Source organism: Balaenoptera acutorostrata, chromosome 16 (assembly GCF_949987535.1).
Source record: "Balaenoptera acutorostrata chromosome 16, mBalAcu1.1, whole genome shotgun sequence".
In the NCBI taxonomy this organism is placed as follows: Eukaryota; Metazoa; Chordata; class Mammalia; order Artiodactyla; family Balaenopteridae; genus Balaenoptera; species Balaenoptera acutorostrata.
In genome coordinates, this window is record NC_080079.1 from 39630461 (window position 1) to 39642909 (window position 12449).

Here is a 12449-nt window from a genome sequence, read left to right on the forward strand (position 1 = left end):
GCACTCCTAGGCTCGGTGGGGAAGAGACTCGGGTAGCTCGCAAACTCGTGCCCGCGGGCCGGGTCTCCAGAAGGCCGAGTTTGCGTTCTCTGTTCTGACCAGCTCTAGCTCTTCAACTCTCCGGCTCTGCCCCAAACGGTATACTGCCCCCGACCGTAAAACTCGTCTCCCCTCCTGCCTGACTAAACGGCCCCCTAAAAATGTGCAAGCTGGGCCTTTCTCGTCGTTGGGGAACACGTCCGCCTCCCGAGCTTCCAATTACTTGAAAGTAAAATAACAGAGGGCAAAGCCTCACCAGCCCCTAGGTGCGCAGTCTGGCTCGGCTCCCGCTGGGTCCTGGGATGAGCTCCCCACAGACCCCGCCCTCCTGCCCCGCCCTCCTTCCCCGCCTTCCTGGCCGCAGCGAACACCCGGAGGAGCGGATTCGCGTCGAGCGGGTAGCTGGGCAGGCTCGTGCAGCGGACTGGGCATGCTCCGCAGCCCGGTAGGCTAGCTGTGGCAAGTCGGAAGCGTTCGCATCAGCTAGGCAGCGGCCGGGGCAGCGGCGGCGGCGGCGGCGGTGGCGGCGGCGGGGGCCAGGACGGGAGCGGGAAGGGCCGGCCAGGGAAGGCTGCTCTCCCCTTGCGACCGGCGAGCCGGCCTGACAGCGCGATCTGGGTGCGGAGCCCCAACTCTGCCCTGCCCCGGATTTCATTCCGCGGCGGGGGGCTCGGCGAGCGGAATTCCGGCGGCTGCCGCGACTGCAGTGCAAGTGAGTCGTGGGGCGGCGGGAGAGAGCCGGTCGCCAGGGGCCGATCGGACACCCCCCTCCCGGGCTTGGCCTGACGCTGGGAAAGGTGTGCGGGCAGCCCCGGGGCGAGGGGGCGTGAGCGCTGCCAGCGCCTTGCCTCGCGCGTACCTGGCGGGCACTACCCCCGCGCCACCGCGCCAGGGGAGGGGTGGGCGCGGGGGGGGGGGGTCCCGCGGCCGGGCTCGGGGCTCCGAGCGGGCGGGCAGCCCGCGGGGCTCCCGGACCAAGTTGAGGCAGGGAGAAAGGCGGAGGCGTCAGTGGGCACCTTTTCAGAGGTCTTGCGTGCGGGCTGGAAGGCTGCCTACTGCCGGTTTGGGGCGAGCAGAAGGTGGCGGGGCCGAAGAACCGCGAGGCGAGTAGCCTTCGGGCAGTGGCGCGGCGGGGGTTCGGAGACCCGCAGGGTCCGACCCCAAATCACAGCCCTACCCCCACCGCCCGGGTGGCGGCGTGACAGTTGGTACCTCTGGGTCCGATCGCAGCCGGCCAGGCGCCCTGGGTTTCGGGTACCCTCCCCACCCCGCCTCGATGTCCCTGGACAACATAACAGGTGGGAGCCCTTTCCCTGAGAGGCGAGCCCCCCTCCGCAGGCCGCTGAACAGCCTTCAGGTTGGGGGTGGCTCCGACACCCCGCGGGGCTGCCCCCCCCCCCCCCGGGTGAGCGTGTATACAGGTAAGGCCTGGAGGAGTCATCAGCGCAGCCTGGAGCTGGACATTCTCTCCAGGACGCGGCCCTTCACGTGAGTGAGGGGTCTCCGCGGTTCCGAGGCGACGTGTCAAGGGCAGAGCAGCGACAGCAGCGGCTGTTTCTCCCACCTTCTTAACCCAGGCTCGGGCTTTCTGCTTCTTCTGGTGGACCGGGTAGGGTGTCCTGGTCTAGCTAACGGATTCAGACTGGCGCGTTCTGGTTAAAGCTTGTTTCCCTCTTGGGAGTCTCAAGTAAAAATCCGGATGAGGGTTGCCAGGGCCGGAGGGAGTGAAGAGAGCCCATGTAGGTTCTTCTCAGATGTTTCTTTTCACCTTCAGACAGTACCAACTTCAGCAGTACACACTTACGAAACCAAGAGTGAAGGCTGCTTTCTGAAAGGGAAGTTTATTTTCTATGTTATGGGGCCTGCTTACTATTCTAGCTCCCTTGACATTTACCTTGCTGGACCTTTAGAGCTGTTTGGACAGGTTATTTTGCTTGCGGACTTGGGGGTGTTTGGGGTTGGCTGCCTGGGTGTGGAAGTGGCAAGTGCCCGTCATGGTGTGCTGTGAACTCCCCACGCTTCTTGGCACTGGGGGTTGAACATTCGGGGGGGGACCGAGTGGGCAGAAAGAAAGGAGTGGGACTGGTGACGTAGCGACGCGATGGGAGTTGCCTAGGGCTGCCCAGGCATAACGAGGTTGGTTGGCTGTTTTGGCTTGTGCGGAAGGGGAGAGGGCTAGGCGTTTCATTGGTTCGGGGAGGAAGGTGTTCACGGGAGAAGCCTGGCGGGGGATGGGTCCCCGTCTGGTCAGTGCTCCAAGGGAAGCCCAGGGATGTTTGGTGATTCAGCAGGTGGCAGACTTTCAGCCCTGAAGCCGTACCTTGGCCAAGCAAGCCAGCAAGCCAGCGAGCAAGCGGCAGCAGCTTCAGGGGAATCTCCAGGAGACTCTCCTGCAGAGAGCAGCTCACTTTCCTTATCTTGCTTTCTGTTTATGGCAGTAGGCCCTGGTTTTTTGGGTTCCTTCCCTGTCTCTCTTAAACTATCTAGCATGTTTTTGAATCTCTCCAGTTCTGTGACCCGTTGGATAGCAGGAAGTGGCAGCTGCCACCATGCACAGTTTAAGTAATTAGTTAATGTGCAGAAAACGATAACAATATGCAAAGCAGAGAAAGTCTTTTCCTTCTATTTCTGCTTCAGAGGTTAGAAATTTACATTTTTAGTAAAATAGTAAGATGTATTTCTGCAGCTTTTCATTGCTGGTAGTGAGCTATTTCAAACATCAGAGAGCATTAAAAATTAATTCAAGGGATGGATAAATGACATTAAAGGAACACAGTTATTAAAGCAATTCATTGGAGGATCTCTAGCATCTTGAGCAGTGCCTAACTTGTAGATACTCATTCAGCTGAAATTTAAAGAATTTTTCGTATTAGAAGCTTGTCGGTAAGTTTCGACGTTTAAAGAACTTTGTATGTTTTCATACGTCAAAATTGCCTATGTTGACCTTAGACATTGAATTTTAGCTTGAAGCCTCAACCCTTTTACTTTTTTCCTGGTTAAGTCCCTTAATTTTCAAATTGTGACAGATCCTGCATGTCAACTGAAAAAGCATAAGCTTGTTTTGCTAACATATCTCATGAAAACCTAGAAGACTCCTACGTATAACCATTATACATTTTTTAAATTAAAAAGTGCTCCGGCTGCATATCAAATACGCTTTTTTTTTTTTTTTTTACAAAACTTCATTTTATACAAAACATTTCAGGAAAACGGTAGAATTCCTAAGCCTTTATCTTCCAATGAAAAGTGCTGCCGTAAAAGAGACAAAACAGTGTTTTGGGAATAAAAATTCTGGCTTGTTTGCACAGGGGGATAACCTGGCCCGTCTTTGAGGGAGGCCTGAGTGTTTGTCCAGCTCATTCTGCATTTTACCTTTGCTATTCTGTGCCTTCCTCCAGTTGTTAAGCTCTTTCTTCTTCCACTAAAGACATACTTTCCTGGCATGGGCTTGCTTTCTTAAAGCTGCTGCCAGAAGCTTGCTTTCTTAAAGCTGCTGCATTTTCTCACGTAAATTCTACTAGTGCTGACCTTTCTTTTTTCATCGTCCCATACACTTTTCCACCATTTCGTATGATAAACTGTTCGATGGTCCTAAAAAGCTGTGGCCAGCGTGACCTTGTGGGGGGCATGACAGATCGTAGTTGGCTCTCTCTTTGCCTTTTTTGGATGGTAGCTGTAACCACAGCAGTCTCTTCTGGAAGAACTGGTAAGGCATACCTGGTCTTAAAGATTTTGGACTTTTCTGTTAAGGCTCTTGGTCAGGAACATAAATGGTCATTTATCATCTCCTACCACATCCCAAGAATTTTGGCTGTAAAGTGTGTCACTTTAATAAGCTAGCTACCCAGTCACCAGAGGAGCATATTTAGATGTGGCAGTTAGGAAGCAGCGTTGGATGTCGGGGAGGAGAGGGTGAAGAAAAGGGAAGAGAAGGGTGGGTGGGGCCAGGAAGGTGGCTTGGTTTTGTGACTGTGACTTCTGGTTTCAGTAAAACAGAATCGAATGGCTGATCAACAGGTATGGCTTGGTCTGTGCTGGAGTGCTCTGCTCCCCTCCCTAGTCCTCTTTCCCTCCACAGATAAACACACCACACACACACACATAGCCACACACAAATCCGCAGACCCACACGTGCACACACACTCTGACAAGAGACACAGACACAAGACGTAGACACGTACACCCTTTGCCAAAAGCTAAGCATCCCAGCTTCTTTTTAAATACTAATATGTCACACAGGGAAAGTCCAGGGCTCAGTCGCAGGTTGAATTCTGGGGACCTGAAATCACCCCAAGCTTGTATTTCAGAAAGATTCCCCTTCCCTCTCTCGTGGCAAGATGATCTGCCCTCTTAGCCTGCAAAGCTTCTGGGGGCTTTCACTGAAGCAACCATTGTGTGTAAATATAGGTGAGGTAGTTTTCACCTTTGAGACTTCCTGGTGCTGAGGGTTGAGTTAACATGCTTCAATTTTTGGCATAAGATCTCCCCGTGCAAAGCCCCTTTCTTGTTTTGTTTTTTCCTTTGTTCCCACTCTCATTCCCCTCTCCGTCAGAGGAGCTTCCTCTCTTGTGTTGGATGTTCTTGGGTATGTCTCTATCCTTGTTAAAGATGTTGTGTTCTTGTGTGCATGTTTTCAGTTCAGGTAAGTAGTGCTGTGCTGCTATGTTTTCATTCGGTTGCTTTTCCATTCAATATTAAAACTTTTTGTTAGGGAAATTTTCAGACATTCATAAAAGTCAAAAGAATTTCATTCAACATTTTATTTGAGAGATCTATGTTAGTATAGGTTTATCCAGTGCATTGCTATGACTGCTGCTTTTTACGGCTGGCCTGCTACGTACCCACTAGTTTCACTTACCCATTTTTCTAATGATGCACACTTAGGTCACCTCCACTCCTGCTACCACGAGCAAAGCTGTGATGAAGGAATATCCTGAGGCATCTCTTAATGATGCCTGTGAGAATCTCTCTAGGGTAGTGGTTCTTACAGTGGTCCATACTGAGCAGCATCAACCTCACCTGGGAACTGTTAGACTTGTAGGTGCTCGGGACCTAACCTAGACCTCCTGAATCAGGAACCCTGGGGCAGACCCCATCAATTTGTGTTTTAGGAAATCCAGCCTGGAGACTCTGGTGCATAGGAAAGTTTGAGGAGCACTGCTCTAAGGGTATCTACCCAAGAGTGGGAGGGCTGGGTAAAAGAGAACAAACACACCTGTTCTTATTAAATACTGCCAAATTAGTCTCCAGTGTTGCTGGACTGGTTGACACTCTCACAGCAGTGCATGAGGGGCTCCTAATTCACCACATCCTCCTTAGTGGTTGATATTAACCGTCTTTCTAATTTTACCAGTACTTGATGGCTTCTTATTGTTTTAACGTGAACTTACGTAATTTCTTAATGAATTTGAGCATCTTTTAATATATTTGTTAGCTATTACCATTTCTTTGACTGGCTTTAGTCTGTTTTTCTAATGTATTGCTTTGCAGATGTCTTAAATATCCTAGATATTAATCTCATTCTGCTATCTATTAACTTTATCAGTGGTAACTTTCAGAAATTTAAAATTTTGATATAGCCCAGTGCCATTAATTTTTGCCTTTTGTACATTAGGAATCTTAAAATGTTCTTCCTTACCCCAACATTACAAATATATTCTATATTTTCTTCTGTCAACTTCCTGCTTTTACCTTTCACAGTGAGGGCTGTAATCTGTTTGAGGTTCGTCTTAATACACGGTGTATGGAAGGAATCCGGTGTTATTTTTTCCTTTCCATGTTGTGAGCCAGTTTTCCCAAAATCATTAACCAGTGTATTTTTTTTCTAGTATTTTAGGGATGAATTTGGAGCCACCTCTATCATACATCAGGTTCCCACATGCACGAGTCTATTTTTTTCTACTTTATTGAGTTATAATTTATGTATGGTAAACTTCACCTGTACATTTAAAATGTACAATCTAATGAATTTTGACAGATGTGCATACTTGTGAAACCACACAGTCAAGATCCAGAGCATTTCCCTCACCCTAAAACTTCCCCTTTGTCTTCCATCCCTCCCTTTGTCCCCAGGCCCAGGCAACCACTGGTCTGCTTTCTGCTACAAATTGGTTAGTTTGCATTTTCAGATTTTGAGATTCCTCACAGGGTTTAAATTCTCTATTCTGTCCCAGTCATCTATTTCTGTGCCAAATTACTTTTATTATTATAGCTCTGCAGTGTGTCTTATATGGCAGAGTGAGCCCCTTCTTTGCTCTTCTTTTTCAGAACTTAGTTATTTGTGGATCTTTTTTCTTCCATATACATTTTGGAATGCTTGTCAAATTCTCTACAAAGTCTTGGAAATGTGATTGGCACTGCATTGAATGTATAGTCTAACATGGGGGAGAATTGACACTTCTTCCTTCTTAATGTTGTAATTCTATCCATGAACATGGTTGCCCCATCTTTTTTTAATGACATATAATAGAGTTTAAAATTTTCTCTGTCACAACATTTTTTACAAAAGTAATGTGTTGTTTCGAGGAGAATTTGAGCTTGGGCTTTTTAGTCTGAACCTTAGAGGAAGGCAGAGTGTAGGGGCTTGGGGGACAGATGTTTCAATCTCTGTTCTCCATTCACTGACCTTGAGTGACACTGGGCAAGTTCTCACCTTTGGTGGCCCCAGGTTCCTCCTTCCTCAAGCTAGATCCCAGCAGCCTCCTCTACAAGGCTGCTGAGCTGCTGAGGCCTTTAAATGAGATAATGTAGGAGAGGCAGGAGTACAAATCTTGAAACATTTGCTGCTCAGTAAATGTTGGTGTAACACCTCCCCTAATGCTGTCTTTCAATAGCAAAAACTTCATACTTTTATTCTACTTCTTAGGGATTGATAAACAAAGAAGTGTCAGAAAAGCAAAGTGAATAAGCCAACCAATTAACTATGTAACACTCTCCAATTCTATACATGTAAGTCCATGCTTCTACCTAATTTTGTGGGGTTTCACAGAAAGTATGGATACTTCCAAAGAATGTTACAGTCCAGTAGGGAAGAAAAGACCAATATATAAGAAACAGAGAACTCTATGTGACAGATGGCTTTTAATTAAGGTTAAGTGGTGTGGTACCAGGGGAGTTATGAGTAGGGAGAAATGCTGTTCTGTGAGAGTTTTTTTTTCTTTTAATTGAAGTATAGTTAATCTATCATGTTGTGTTAGTTTCAAGTGTACAGCACAGTGATTCAGTTATACATACATATGTATATATATATTTTTTCAGATTGTTTCCCATTATGTTATTACAATATACTGAATATAGTTCCCTGTGTTATACAGAAGATCCTTGTTGTTTACCTACTTTATATATAGTAGTGTTTATATGTTAATCCCAAACTCCTAATTTATCTCCCCCTCTCCCGCCCCCCACTGCTATCCCCTCTAGTAACCGTAAGTTTGTTTTCTATGTCTGTGAGTCTATTTCTGTTTTGTAAATAAGTTCATTTGTATCATTTTTTAAGATTCCACTTATAAATGATGTTATATGATAATTGTCTTTGTCTGACTTACTTCACTTAGTATGATAATCTTTAGGTGCATCCATGTTGCTACAAATGGCATTTCATTCTTTTTTTATGGCTAATATTCCATTTTATATATATATATATATACATACACACACACATATATATATATATATACACACACACATATCCCATTTTCTTTACCCATTCATCTCTCAGTGGACATTTAGGCTGCTTCCATGTCTTAGCTATTGTGAATAGTGCTGCAGTGAACACTGGGGTGCATGTATATTTTCGAATTAGAGTTTTCTCCGGATGTGCCCAGGAGTGGGGTTGCTGGACCATATGGTAACTTTATGTTTAGTTTTTTTTTTTAATACATTTATTTATTTTTGGCTGTGTTGGGTCTTTGTTGCTGCGTGCCAGCTTTCTCTAGCTGTGGTGAGCGGGGGCTACCCTTTGTTGCGGTGCGCGGGCTTCTCATTGCAGTGGCTTCTCTTGTTGCGGAGCACGGGCTCTAGGCACATGGGCTTTGGTAGTTGCAGCAGGCAGACTCAGTAGTTGTGGCTCACAGGCTCTAGAGCACAGGCTCTGTAGTTGTGGCGCACAGGCTTAGTTGCTCCGCAGCATGTGGGATCTTCCCAGACCAGGGCTCGAACCTGTGTCCCCTGCATTGGCAGGCGGATTCTTAACCACTGCACCACCCAGGAAAGCTCTATATTTAGTTTTTTAAGGAACCTCCATACTGTTTTCCATAGTGGCTGTACCAATTTATATTCCCGCCAACAGTGTAGGAGGTTTCACTTTTCTCCCCACCCTCTCCAGCATTTATTATTTGTGGACTTTTTAATGATGACTGTTCTGACTGGTGTGAGGTCATACCTCATTGTAGTTTTGATTTGCATTTCTTTAATAATTAGCGATATTGAGCATCTTTTCATGTGCTTGTATGTCTGTATGTCTTCTTTGGAGAGAAGTATCTTTAGGTCTTCTGCACATTTTTTTTTTTTTAAATTATTTATTTATTTATTTATTTTTGGCTGTGTTGGGTCTTCATTTCTGTGCGAGGGCTTTCTCTAGTTGCGGCGAGCGGGGGCTACTCTTCATCGCAGTGCGCGGGCCTCTCACTATCGCGGCCTCTTTTGTTTTCTGCACATTTTTTGATAGGGTTGTTTGTTTTTTGATATTAAGCTGTATGAGCTGTTTGTATATTTTGGAAATTAATCCCTTGTTGGTAGCATCCTTTGCAAATATTTTTCTCCTAGACCATAGGTGGTCTTTTCATGTTGTTTATGGTTTCCTTTGCTGTGCAAAAGCTTTTAAGCTTAATTAGGCCCCATTTGTTTATTTTTGTTTTATTTCCATTATTCTAGGAGACAGATCCAAAAATATATTGCTGCGATATATGCCAAAGAGTGTTTTGCCTATGTTCTCCTCTAGAAGTTTTATAGTCTCTGGTCTCACATTTAGGTCTTAAATCCATTTTGAGTTTATTTTTGTATATGGTGTTAGAGTATGCTCTAATTTCATTCTGTCACATGTAGCTGTCCAGTCTGTGAGACTTTGACTTGACTTGAGTAGAATTAGATTACGGGAGAGTGAAGGGGACTGAGAAACCAAGTATAATTAGCATTTCTGTCCAGGGCTTTGGGAGCCTAGTATTGAACTCCATGACAGTGGATTGTATGCCTAAATTTAAGTGTCTTAAAAATCATTGCTTTGGAAACAGTGACAACAAGTGGCTAGTAGATACCTAGGTAACTAATAGCTCTCTGTCATATAATATAGCGGTTAAGAGCACACTGTTCCTGAGTTCAGGTCTTGGCCTTACCATTTAGGAGCTGTAGGACCTTAGAGAAGTTATGTAAACCTTATGTGCCTCAGTTTCCCTAATCCTCATTGGTGGGTCTCATAACAGCAGGTACCTCAGAGGTTGAGGACTGTAAGTTAACCTTTGTCATGTGCTTAGTTCATGGCACAAGGTAATCACAATATAAATGTTAGCTGTTCTTACTTTTGTTAATATTCATTGCGTTCCTCCCATTATCTCCCATGAGGTATTTGAGGCCTTATGCCCCAGAGTTGTTGGATGTCCAGAAAGACTGTCGGAGGCACAGTACTGGAGAGAGAATTCTTTTTCTTCAGGTTGCCGGGCATGTGGTGGGCGCTCAGTTGTAGACTGAGCAAGTAAATGTTTGACAGACAATGAAGCCAGGTGCTGTCTCTTGGTCCTGAATGTCCTCAGTCAGGTGGCTAGTGTTGACCTTAAACATTATGATTATTTTACTGGCAAAAGTGGGTTTATTTGGGAATAGCAGAGAATTGCAATTCAGGACAAGTAAGCCATGGCAAAAGTCATAGGCAAGCCCAACAAACAAAGGAGAGTAATGTTATTTTATAGAGAAAAAGGAGGAAGTTGGAAAGGGTTGTTTTGAAGGAAAGTCCATTGGAAAAAGGTGAGGGTTGAGGGTGATGACGGTTTCTCATTGGCTGAGTTGCTGGGGTAGTCGATTTCTTGTGGAAGATGCAGTGTACATCTTTTCCTGTTGGGGCCTGTAAGTGGTGATTCTTTCCCATTGATGATTCTTCTGTTAGGGTGTGTAATTGACAATTCTTCCTGAAATTAATATCCAGTGGTACTGCATGAGTGCTCCGCCTTCAGGCCTTCTGACTCCATTTTAGTGCGGTTTCCCTTTATTAATTTTCCCATCAGCATGCAGGAAGCAGGTTTTGTTTTGCTGTATTCCTAGTTCTGATTAGACCTTTTGGCAAAGGTGTAGTAATCATAGGGATTCATACTTGTTGAGGATGAACCACATGCCAGACACTGTCTAAGCCTTTTCCCTTTCGGCCTTTTCCCTTTCGGACAGTCCTGTAAGAGGCATGTTATTATTATCCCTTTTTAGAGATGAGGAGAGTGGGGCACGAGTAATTTGCCCAACAAAGTAGGAGGGCCCTGAAAGAGTTTAATGTTTGGGGCCTTTGCCAGTTGACAGAAATTACCAGAGTAAGTGCTCTTGGTGGGGCGCCATTGTAATTACCTAGAATTGTGAAGCACACGTTAGCCCAGCAGGGCATTCCCATGACCTTGGAGGTTTCTCAGCCTACGTTGATAGTTCTCAAATTTCAACAGATATTAGAATCACCTGGAGTCTTGTTAAAACACCCTGTGCTGGGCCCATCCCCACCAGAGTTTTTGAGGCAAGTAGCTTGGGGTGGGACCTAGTAGTTTACAAGTCCCAGGACAAGGTGATGCTGATTCTGCTGGCCTGGGACCCCTCTTTGAGAACCACTTCCATAAGCAATACTCACGTCAGTGAAGAGCCAGCGGCTCCTACTTCAGTTACAGTCAGGTGAGATGATTTCAGATTGAGAAATTTTAAATACTGTCCCCCTCATGGAATAAAAACTGAACTCACATGGTCCTGTTTATCTACGCCAGCAGAGGGATGTCTGAGTCAGGGCAGCGCAGAAATTGCTTTCTGTCCTTGCCAGTGTTTGTGACATGGGTTAGATGGATGATAACCCGGGGTGGAGAGAAAATTTGGAAATGCAAGTCAAGATTTATTAGAAGCATGAACTGCCATCAAATGCATCCCGCTTTAGGAAGATGACCTGATTTTGTTTTTGTTTATAAATTTATTTATTTATGGCTGTGTTAGGTCTTTGTTCCTGCGCGCGGGCTTTCTCTAATTGCGTTGAGCGGGGGCTAGTCTTTGTTGCGGTGTGCGGGCTTCTCTTTGCGGTGGCTTCTCTTATTGCAGAGCATGAGCTCTAGGCACGTGGGCTTCAGTAGTTGTGGCACGTGGGCTCGGTAGTTGTGACTCGCAGGCTCTAGAGCTCGGGCTCAGTAGTTGTGGCGCACGGGCTTAGTTGCTCCACAGCATGTGGGATCTTCCTGGACCAGGGCTCGAACCCATGTCCCCTGCATTGGCAGGTGGATTCTTAACCACTGAGCCACCAGGGAAGTCCCACCTGATTTGTTTTTATTTTGCTATTTTCCACGTTCCCCACTCCCTGCCATAGGCACAAAAAAGGCTTTGTGTCTACTGTTTAACCCCGTGGGAAAATTTAGGCACAGAGAAATTAAAAGTGTATGAAGATACATAGCCTGACAGTAGAGAGACAGAGGATAATCTTATTTGACTGGGCTAATTGTAGTAGAAAACTATCTGTTTGTAAGAAGGCACTTAAAAAAAACAAAGAAAAGAAAAGCAAAAGAAGGACTGTGTACCTGTCTCTAGCTGTTGTGAGGTAAAATAGCTACCGTGTGTCCAAATTTAACACAGCCTCACACACAGGAAGCCCTCACCAAGTGCGGTCCACTGTTACTCCAGCCAAAGTTTTCTGTTGTGCAATTGAGACTGCACTGCCCCCATCTGAAGAATGTTACACATAAAACTGAGGAATTAGAAATTTTTAGAATTGAAAGGTTTTGTAGGAAATGGGGACTTAGGATTACTTTAGGATTACAAGTCAATTGTATCTGGGAAGAAACGTTCCAGATTTTCCCTGTGCCGGTTGTCGCGGCTCTCCTGTGACCCCAGTAGCCGGGATTAGCTTGTGTGCTTGGTGAGGGGACGTGGCAGGGCAGAGAGAATGGGGGAGGGCCAAGGGAAGACTGGGGAGGGCAGACAGGCCTGAGCATATACGCCAGACCTTCTCAGCCAGGGGTTTACAGCGGCAGGGGGTGAACACAGGGTGAGGGTCTGTTATGGGCCAGACCCGTTAGGCCTGGAGATATAGGGATGAGTGAGATGGGGTCTGGGTTCCTGAGGGGTTAGTGGGGGAGACAGACATGTCCACGGATAAATGTCATGACCAACTAGTGGGTGCAGTATGGCAGCTGCACACCCAGCACCCTGGGGTGGGGCGGGAGGGCTGGACGGGGAGGTGGCCTGCTCCTGGTTCC

At 46.3% G+C, this 12449-nt stretch overlaps 1 protein-coding gene across 10 annotated transcripts in view; it reads left to right on the forward strand.

The window, feature by feature from the left end:
* The first annotated feature begins 507 nt into the window (after positions 1-507).
* The window catches only part of SGMS1 (sphingomyelin synthase 1), a 302749-nt gene continuing 290807 nt past the window's right edge, over positions 508-12449 (forward strand). For all 10 annotated transcript variants that reach the window (XM_057530919.1, XM_057530928.1, XM_057530922.1 and 7 more), the window contains exon 1: positions 508-751. The gene's annotated coding sequence lies outside the window, so the exon portion shown is untranslated. The remainder of the gene's footprint in view (positions 752-12449) is intronic.